General features: G+C 38.1%; 1 pseudogene; it reads right to left on the bottom strand.

Moving 5' to 3' along the window:
• On the bottom strand, nucleotides 1-7000 carry LOC103072742 (peptidyl-prolyl cis-trans isomerase FKBP8 pseudogene; annotated as a pseudogene).
• Between the last annotated feature and the right edge of the window lie 3579 nt (nucleotides 7001-10579).

Here is a 10579-nt window from a genome sequence, read left to right as displayed (position 1 = left end):
TCAGTTCCTGGCAACGATGACCACAGAGAGAGCCATGCTCCCAAGGGCAACAGCATTCTCCCCAAAAAGCCTCTTCCATGGGATGGACCAGGCCCCCTTGGCAGGATGCTTGGTAGTCAGCTGTGTGGGGTTGCCCAGCATTTCTGAGTATAGGGTGGTCTCTGTGCTCTGCTGGTTGACGTGCTTCCTCACTAGCTTTGAGAGCTTGGTGTGGATGGTCTTGTTGGAAGATTCCAGCTTCAGGGCTGCCCTCAGGAAGAGGACGGCCTCGCTGTACTCACCTTGCTGGGCTTGCAGAAGAGTGCCTTGATGTCGCCTGGCAGGTGCTGGAGCAGGAACCTGCAGGTGCACAAGACTGCACAGTGGTCCAACTTCGGCTGCAAGGCTGCCAGGTTGTTCAGACACTTCTAGAAATTTGTAAGAAAAAAAGAAATTTCCATTAGGAAAATGAGCAATGGACTTATGTAGGTAATTTATAAAAAAAGGATACTGAATGCAAGTTAAAAACAAAATGAGATACTACTACAAACCATCCCCAACGGCTAAAATGAGAAAGTCTGACCATATCACAGGTGTTGGCAAGGACGTGAAGTAAATGAAACACTCATATACTGCTGGGTAGAATACAAATCAGTACAACCACTTATAAAAGATTTGGTTATGTATGGAAGTTGAAGACCCATATACCCTATGACCCAGCAAATCCACTCTTAGGTTTATATCTAATAGAAATGCCTGTAAATGCATCACAAGACATAGGAATGCTTTTAGAAGCATTAGAATCAGAAACAGCCTCAAATCAGAAACGACCCAAATATCTACCAACAATAGATTGGATGAGCAATTGGTGATATATTAGTAAAATGGAGTAACATTGAGCAGTAAAGATAAACAAATCACAGCTACATGCAACAACATGGATAAAACTCACAGAATGTTGACTGAATGAAGCCAACATAAAAGCCAACGTGCACTCTGATCCCATTTACACAAAATTAAAATCCCAGCAACACTGTAGTGTTTAGAGATGTATATTTAGGAGTTAAAATGTAAAGAAAAGCAAGGATGTGGATTGTAGCTGAGAAGGGGCAGCTAGGGTTTGTGTAAACGTGTTGGTCACGTTTTATTTCCTGAGCTGAGTGATAGTTACATGAGTGCTCATTTTATTATAAGGCATTAAGCTGTACCCTTGTGTTTTATACGCTTTTTCTGTATATTCGTCGTATTTCACAATAGAGATAAAAAGCTGAAAAGCAAAAAAGGGACAAAATAAGTACCTCACTTCCCCAGAAAGGAACTTATGAGGTAAATTTAGAAGAAAACATGAACATCTTTTACCATGGAAGATTCATGCTAGGAAGCTAGGATTTAATTTTTATAGGTAACCAATTTTAAACATACAGGTTTTTGGATTTTTTTTCCTGAAAAATAAAACAAAATAATTTTTTTGAGTTGCAGAATTTTTTCTCTTACCAAAACGTTTTAATAAATAGGAAAAATAAGCATAGAAAGAAATGCTTCACATCTTATTAACTTTAAATTTATAAATAAATAAATGGAGGAAAGTATATTCTTCTTCAGTTTGACTATTTCCCAAATACCTAATTAGTATCACAAGTGAGACACAGCAGAAAGAAAACTTAGGAGAACAGGTAGAAGGATATAAACCATAGCAACAAACTACTCGCCAAAACTATGTTCTCCATATCCATGAAAACTGAGGCCTCGAAATGATATAGTATTTTCTATGATCCAGAGAGCATGAACCATGCTATTTATGAAAAGTGAGGTAGAAATTAATTGCAGAGATATGCATCTTATTTTTCTTTTTTAAAAAAATATTAAATACATTTTGGAGGCCAAGCTAAAGGATGTGTATATAAGAATTAGTAATCCAGAGTCATAAATATATGGCCATGTTACTCCAAAAATTTTCTGTCAAGAGTACAGTCTCAGTAAAAGAAATACCCCAGGTTGTTCAAGCTCACATTTTCTTGATAAATTAGTTTTTTTGTTTAGGTTCAGGGGTATTGTTTTAGGTAGTTTCTTATAAGTTTGTTTCTGTGCACTTTTTTTTTTTCTTTTTAACCAACTGCAGGAAATATGGGCAGAGTGCATTTCCAGCAGATGTCAGTGTTGGTGTTTGATGTGATCTAGGAAGTCCTCCAAACCTGGGGCCTGACCTTGAAGATGAAGAGAGTACTGTGCAGCTCCTCAGTTCTTGTGAAGAGCCGAAAGGTATTCTGGAGAATTCTGCTCTTTTGTGGGATATTTTGTGGGAAGTATGTTGCTGTAGGTTAGGAAATAGATATTGAATTCAACAGTATTCTTCCATCTCTTGGAGATTTAACCTGTTTTAGTTATACATAAATTATATGTATTTATTCTTTTTCTTGCTCCAAAAAGTATATTCACTATGTATTCTTCTCTCTGAATTCCTTCCCAGAAGGAGGATTTTTTTTATTTGGCTTGAAGAATTTCAATGTGTTTATATTAGAAAAATCTATCTAGCACTTACCAGGTACCAAAGAAACAGAACAGCCTAGCTGCCTTAAAGAAAGTCTTGTAATTATGGGGTTAAGTTCTATCACAAGCTTTGAACAAGCTACTAAGCACAGAAGACAGGGCAACAGATACTATCTGGAGGAAGTCAGGGAGGCTTCATTGAGGAAGGAATTTGGAGCCTTGAAGGATGAACATGAGCCTTCAAGGGAGAGGTTTTTGGAGAATAAATAACATGCAAAATGTTAATGAATGTTGGTCATGCATATGATTTCAATACTAGTGATTTTAGAGCACAGTCTTGATTCTTTGAGGACTATGTGAAGTATATTCAAGTAGTTAAGAATAGTTTGGGGCTAGAGGCCATTTTAATAAGTGATTAAGAACACAAACTTAGGGCTTCCCTGGTGGCACAGTGGTTGAGAGTCCGCCTGCCGATGCAGGGGACACGGGTTCGTGCCCCGGTCCGGGAAGATCCCACATGCCGCGGAGCAGCTGGGCCCGTGAGCCATGGCCACTGAGCCTGGGCGTCCGGAGCCTGTGCTCTGCAAAGGGAGAGGCCACAACAGTGAGAGGCCCGCGTACCACAAAGAAAAAAAAAACAAAAAACAAAGAAGAACACAAACTTAAGAGTTTAGAGTCTACCTAGATTCAAATCCTTGCTTTTCAATTATTACATTATAATTTAGGGAAAAATGTTAATATTCTTTTGAATCAGTTTTGCCATCTGAAAATGAGTTAATGATACCGACACTTTACTGAATTGTTAAGAATATTTAGTGAAATAAATATAAAGTACATAGTACAGTATGTGGCACATAGTAAGTGCTCAAAATGTTAGCTATGATTAGTAGCTCTTTTATCTCATTAGGAATTTGAATATACAAGAAAGCTGACACTGAGTAGAGGCACTCAGACTTTCACTGGGAAAATAAGTGAACCAATCTGTTTTTGTTTGTTTGTTTACGAATAGGTTACCAGTGTTCGATATTTGTGCAGATTAACTTTGTCCTTTAGTACAGAGACCATATCAAAACAGGCATTTCAAGCAGTTGTCTGTTCTGCACGTCTTACTGTGTGGTTTTGGATCATATTTACATGTTATCAATGAAGGACCAACTCAGGTTCAAGAGCAAACCAAGAGAAAGGGAGACAAAGAGCAGAATGTGAGGAATCTCTCCAATGCAACAATAGTGCTCATGCAGGGAAAATCAGGGTTATTGAGGATTTTGTCAATATGAGCCTGTAAGGCAACATCCCACTTGAAAAGGCTGATCACCCAGCAGTCTGTTTTCCCTCTTATTTTGTGAAGAAGACCGACTCCTTTCCTAAGTCAGAACAACTAAGAATGAAGTGTGGTTGAAGGAGAGAATAGGAATCAGACCCTTAGCTCCCAAGTTGACTGACTCAGGGGCCTTCCTCACTGTGAGAAAGGTAAATGATGGGCTTATTAAAGTTGGGTTGACTCTGTGATTCATGTTTATATTTATTTCATTATGACTCAGAAAATAAAAGTAAGTGAAAGGAGAAAAACAAGACTTAGAGAAGAAAATCAAATTCCAACCATAAGGATGAACAGAATTCCAGTGAATAAGCAAATATACCTTACATTGATTTTTTTCCAGGCAACCAAGGTGAAAAGGTTGACCGAGTTGAATTACTCACATGAAAAGAGAAACACGTATAGACAACCTGATTCTAAAGTTTATTTGGAGAGGCAAAAGACCGAGAATAGCCAACACAATATTAAAGAACACAATGGAAGGACTAATACTACTCGACTTCAAGACTTACTATAAAGCTACAGTAAAAGAATAGACCAGTGGAACAGAATAGAACCCAGAAACAGACCCACATAAATACAGTCACCTGATCTTTGACAAAGAAGCAAAGGCAATACAATGGAGCAAAGATAGCCTCTTCAACAAGTGCTGCTGTAACAACTGGACATCAATATGCAAGAAGAAAAAGAAAGAAAAAAAGAATCTAGTCACAGTCCTCACAACTTTCACAAAAATTAACTTAAAATGAATCATAGACTTAACTATAAAATGCAAAACTATAAACCTCCTAGAAGACAACATAGAAGAAAACCTAGATGACCCAGGGTATGGTGATGCCTTTTTAGATATAACATCAAAGACACAATACATGAAAGAAATAATTGATAAGCTGGACTTCTCTAAAATTAAAAAAATCTGCTTAATGAAAGGCAATGCCAAGAAATAGAAAAGACAGGCCACAGACTGGAAGAAAATATTTGCAAAAGACACATCTGATAAAGGACTGCTATTCAAACTATACAAAGAATGCTTAAAACTCAACAATGACAAGACAAACAACCCAATTAAAACATGGGCTAAAGACCTTAACAAATGCTTCACTGAAGAAGATATATAGATAGCAAATAAATATACGAAAAACGTGTTCCACATTATATGTCATCAGGGAAATGCAAATTAAGGCAACAGTGAGATACACTACACACCTATTAGAATGTCCAAAATCCAGAATAATGACAACAACAAATGCTGGTGAGTGTGCGGAGCAATGGGAACTCTCATCCATTGCTGGTGGGAATGCAAAATGGCACAGTCACTTTGGAAGACAGTTTGGTGGTTTCTTACAAAATTAAACATAGTCTTACTATACTTTTGCCTTTTCCATAATGTCATTCTCTTACCATATGACACACCTGGAGACAATAAAAAGATTAGTGGTTGTCAGGGTAGAGGGTGGGAAAGGATGAATAGGCAGAGCACAGAGGAATTTTTAAAGCAGTGAAAATACTCTGTATGATAGCATAATGATGGATATGTCATTATACATTTGTCCGAACCAAAAGAATATACAACTCTAAGAGTGAAACTCAAGTAAACTATGGACTTTTGGGTGATTATGATGTATCAATGTAGGTTCATCTTTGGTAACAAATGTACCACTTTGGTGAATAATACTGAAAATGGAGGAAGCTGTGTATGTGTGGTGACAGAGGGTATATGGGAACCTCTGTATACTCCTCTCAATTTTTCTGTGAATCTAAAATTGCTCTTTAAAAAAAGAGAGAGAAACAAAGCAGTGACCTAAAGAAAGCCAAGGTTTTGCAAAAGAGAAATTTTGTCAAATAAGATATTGTATAGGGAACAATGAGTTATGTAGTTAAAAATATTCCCAGGGACTTCCCTGGTGGCACAGTGGATAAGAATTCGCCTGTCAATGCAGGGGACATGGGTTCGATCCCTGCTTCATGAAGACCCCACATGCCACAGAGCAACTAAGCCCGTGTGCCACAACTACGGAGCCCGTGCGCCACCACTACTGAAGCCCGCATGCCTAGAACCTGTGCTCTGCAACAAGAGAATCCACCACAAGGAGAAGCCCGTGCACTGCAACTAAGAGTAACCCCCACTTGCCTCAACTAGAGAAAGCCCTCCGTCAGCAGCGAGGACCCAATGCGGCCAAAAATAAATAAAATTAAATCTTAAAAAAAAAAAAATTCCCAACAATCTTTTCACAGTTTTCCTACCTGTTAGCTTACTTTATGTGTATTTGGATAAGTAAGATGGTTCTGCAACGTTTCAAATACACCTTTGAATTCTTTTCTTACGTTCAAATTCTAATTATTAACAATGAGAGTAATCTATCCTATTTACGTCTCCTTCTTTTGGCTATGTACCATCTATCCACTATATGAGCCTTTCACCATTCACCTTTCACCATTCCTTCACATCCAAAATGAGAATGTGGTTGGAATTTTAGGAGTCTAGTAATTCCGAGAGAAAATCCTTTCCTTTGCCATGATAAGGTGAAAGATGTGAACACAAATAAGTTTCATTGGCCCTGGAAGAATTCAATCAACTCACACTGTTGAGAAGCACTGAAAATTAGCTATATACCTTTTGGTTAAAAATGTGAAATATGAATTAATGATTACTTGACATATGTAACTTGTTTGGTAGGTGAAATCATTCAACTTGGAGAATACAGAAAAATAATAACAGAAGTTAAATTATTGGGAGCCTCAGTTCTGAAAATTGGTATAATTTGGGGATGGAAAATATGGGATTTACCTTGCCTTTCCTACCCTTGGCTCTGGGATCAGAGACCTGGCTAAGGATCCTGGTTTCTTTTGCCCAGGTACCACTAACCTTCTTCAAATAGCATATGTGCAAAAATATACTTTTATTTTTCCTACAAATTAACTTTCTTTATTCAAAGCCCTCAAAAAAGAAAGAAAGAAAGAAGGGAAGAAAGAAAGAAAGGAAAGAAAGAAAGGGAAAAAAAGCACTCATTCTGCTTGATGTAAAAAACATAAAACCTACCTGAGTCTAGTCACTCCCAAAAAACATGGTCAATTTAGTGGTTGAGCTTTCACTGCCCAGTCCACACTGGCATCCTTTTGTGATGACTGCATTCCCAACCAGTGCCTGGCAAGGACAGCTTTGCACACATTTCCTGCTACAGAGCCTCTCATCTTGGCTGAAGGAACCAACTCCATGCTTACATTAATTATGCTCTCTCTCATTCACCTGTGTACGCTTTCTCTTTTTTTTTTTTTTTTAATTTTTATTGAAATATAGTTGATTGACAATGTTGTGTTAGTTTCAGGTACGGACACTTTCTCTTGAACACAGAGAAGTCTTCGCTACTCTCGCGCACCCCTCTGTGGTGCTCTGAAGCTACAAATTGTTTCCAACACTCCTCGCCGACTTCTGGGTTCTAGCTTTCACACCATTGGGTGGGAGGACATCAGCAAGGCTGGCAATCGCCAGAGTCCATAAGGGACTGATGATTCACAGTCCTCCTCAGCTCTTGGATCATCCTCAAGTGGTTCTGAGATGTTCTACTGCTAATCCAAAGTCCACACAGACACATCCTGGGGTGAAGATGGGAAGAAAGGCATAGAGAACCACCAAAGTCAAAATACTCTCAATTTCCGTCCTCACTTTATACAAGCTTTATCTGGTCCGGAACAGGATGGAAGTAGGAAAAACTAGCTCTGGCTGATAACTGGTCACTTCCTAAATTAGCCTGTCAAACTTTGATGGTAAGTTGTATCAAAAAGCTAAGGAGTTTCCCTCTTGATCTCTCCTCAATTTCAGACGTCCCTTCATCATATCTCTTAGACCAAAAGAACATCTCAAATTATTATTCCACCGTATTAGTTTGTTAAAATTGGCCTAGAAACTGGTGAAGTTGTAAGGATAATCTTACTCACATTTGCAGGAGCTTTCGTAAGAGGGGAACTTTCTCAAATTCAATTATATTTGGCTTATCTTTTGGGATAAAAGTTTTGTATCTTATATATAACATAAATTCTCTGTAAAATATTTTATTACCTGCAATGAAAAATTCTCAGAATAGAAGAGATATTCTTTTCTTTCTGTGTGTGTGAGAGCTTCTTTGTATTATGTGCATTTGAGCGTTAAAAGGAGAGAAAGAGAGAATACTGTACATATAAAGTATAAAGGATATATTTGAGACATGTACAAACCAAAGAGTCTTAAAAGTTGTGTTGCTATCAAGTTGATAATTAGTTCAGAAAATGTGTATTTTTAGAAGTGAAGAAAAAATATCCTGTAGTTTTAGTATCAGCCGGAAAATGCAATTGTACCATAATGATAATAGGTACTATGTACTAAGTGCCACAGTGAACTAGGCACTGTGCTCTGTTTTTTTCTTAAAATCATTTTATTATAGTTAATTCTCACAACTAAACTATTGAAGTAGGTATTTTTATGTGCATTTGGGAGGCGAGGAAACTGAGGCACAGAGAGGACAATACATTGCCAAATAGAGCTTTAATAATTAACCAAGAATTCAAAAGAGGTCTTTCTGACTGGTGACCTTGAGAAAACCTTGGGATGCTCAAGACAAATACCACTGGTCTTAGTCAATTTCAAATTCTGGTTAGCCAGTTTTACAACTCTTTATTATTTTTTAAATATAAATTTGTTCACAATTATTTAAATCCACAAAAACTCTTATAGAAATTATGCAGCTGGTTTATCCAGTCAGCATTAGTTTGGGTTAAAGGACATATCAGGATGTAAAATCTGTTTTAATATCATTTTTTTCTTTTTCAGGGAGAGAGCAAGTAAAATGCTTAATTATAAAGATTCATTGATTCATTTGGATCCTTGAGAACATTTTGCAATAAACGACTTCTAGTCATTTAATTGTTATCAACTGAAAAAATTACTTACAAAGAATAAGCAATAAAAGAGAAAACAGATCCATCATTAATCACTGACAATACTATTTTAAGCTCAAGGTAACATTTTTGTTTTTTATATTTAACATGTGAAACTGATGTTTATAACTTTTTTCCTATAAAATCCTTTCCTAATATTTTGGCAAATTTGGGTGCGGCAGGCTCATTTTAACCTTGAATATTTTCTAGAAGGAACTATGAAGCTTCTTCATCATGCAAAATACTTATTTGCTTCCATAAAAGATGGATAAGCTGTTTCTAAAACCATATGTCCTAAAATTGGGGAAAAATAAACCTTGAAATTTATATTTGAATCATCCAAATTATTTACATTCTAACTAAGACAAAGCTCAAGCCAGTACATTTATCAGCCTGTCCTCTTCAGTAGGAATCTTGTCGGGAGTTAGATTAGGGGAGGAAGCAGCCGTCTGAAACTTCCAGACCTGTCACTCATGGTAAATGCTCAGCAATGACACCCTTACAAGTGAGGAGCAGAAGCTTAATGTTTACAAATTAATTCAACTCATAATGCTAAGTTGACATGTACTTAAAGTCATTTACCTCTCAGTTACACATTTCATTAGGGAAAGTGAGATGTGAATATATGTTGTAGGAATAAACAGAAATGGTTCTGTTTTTTTTTTTTTTCCCTGAGAAAAGAAGTTTAGAGGAAAAGAGAACCTGGGTACCTTCTGTTAGAACTCCACTTTATGAATTTTATACAAATGATAACATTTAATTTAGAGAGATCTTTTGTGATTTTCAGCTTCATTTTCTAGAGGAGACTATCAGAATTTCTGAGTCTCCTGAGTCTAAGACAACTTTGTGTGAAGTTTCCTCATTTAGCATCAAGGAAACAAACAAGATCAGCAGACTATGTGTCAGCATTTGTCTGCGTGTGTTGGGGTGTGTGTGCGTGTGTGTGTGTGTGTGTGCTTACTAGATTACTTAGATTTATAATCTCATATAATCAAAGGGGGACAGCTTTTTTTTATGTCACAGAGAAAATATTCACACAGGCACTTCTGCCTTCTTAGAGGTGTGGCGAATTCCCACCAATGGGGGGATAGTAATCTACCAATTACTCTCTTTTCTTGAGAGAAAACTTTTGAAATATCAAACTTTTACAATAGTATGACACAAAGGCAGATGTCTTGTGGAAGTGGGACATTTTTCTTTTAGCTGTTGTTTCAGTCACGTAGAAGGTCTGAATTCTGCATCTTGATCAACCCAAGTGGAAAGACACCAATAGCCTTGGGAGATGAGATGCAAGTCAGAATCGCAAGGGAGCAGGAATTACGAGCTAAGTGTGATCACAGGAACCTAAGTGCTTGCAATGCACAGAAATCTTACGGGAAGATAAGGTAAAGGAGACTGCAGGGGTAGGTAGGTGTACTCAAGTCTGTGCTATGTGTTTATGCACGTGTAATACTGTAGTAAGAGACTGACCCTATTTTTTTTTTTTTTTTTTGCGGTACGCTGGCCTCTCACAGTTGTGGCCTCTCCCGTTGCGTAGCACAGGCTCCGGACGCGCAGGCTCAGCGGCCATGGCTCACGCGCCCAGCCGCTCCGCGGCATGTGAGATCTTCCCGGACCAGGGCAGGAACCCGCGTCCCCAGCATCGGCAGGCGGACTCTCAACCACGGCGCCACCAGGGAAGCCCTGACCCTATTTTTTGAGGTTGCCTGCTTTCAGCTTCTAAGGCTCTACCCTCTTTTTCCCCCTTTTGCCCCGCAGCTGGGCAAGCCGGCAAGCAAGACTGGTGCTCCCTCTTGTGGCTCCTGCGGGAAGTTCAAGCCACACACAGGAATTCCCACAGCAGCCCCACCTCCTAACCACCATAAAACTCCCAAGCTAGTCTCC

The sequence above is a fragment of the Lipotes vexillifer genome, unplaced genomic scaffold, assembly GCF_000442215.2.
Source record: "Lipotes vexillifer unplaced genomic scaffold, Lipotes_vexillifer_v1.1 scaffold849, whole genome shotgun sequence".
Taxonomy (NCBI): domain Eukaryota; kingdom Metazoa; phylum Chordata; class Mammalia; order Artiodactyla; family Lipotidae; genus Lipotes; species Lipotes vexillifer.
This window is presented reverse-complemented; position numbering and strand designations above follow the sequence as displayed.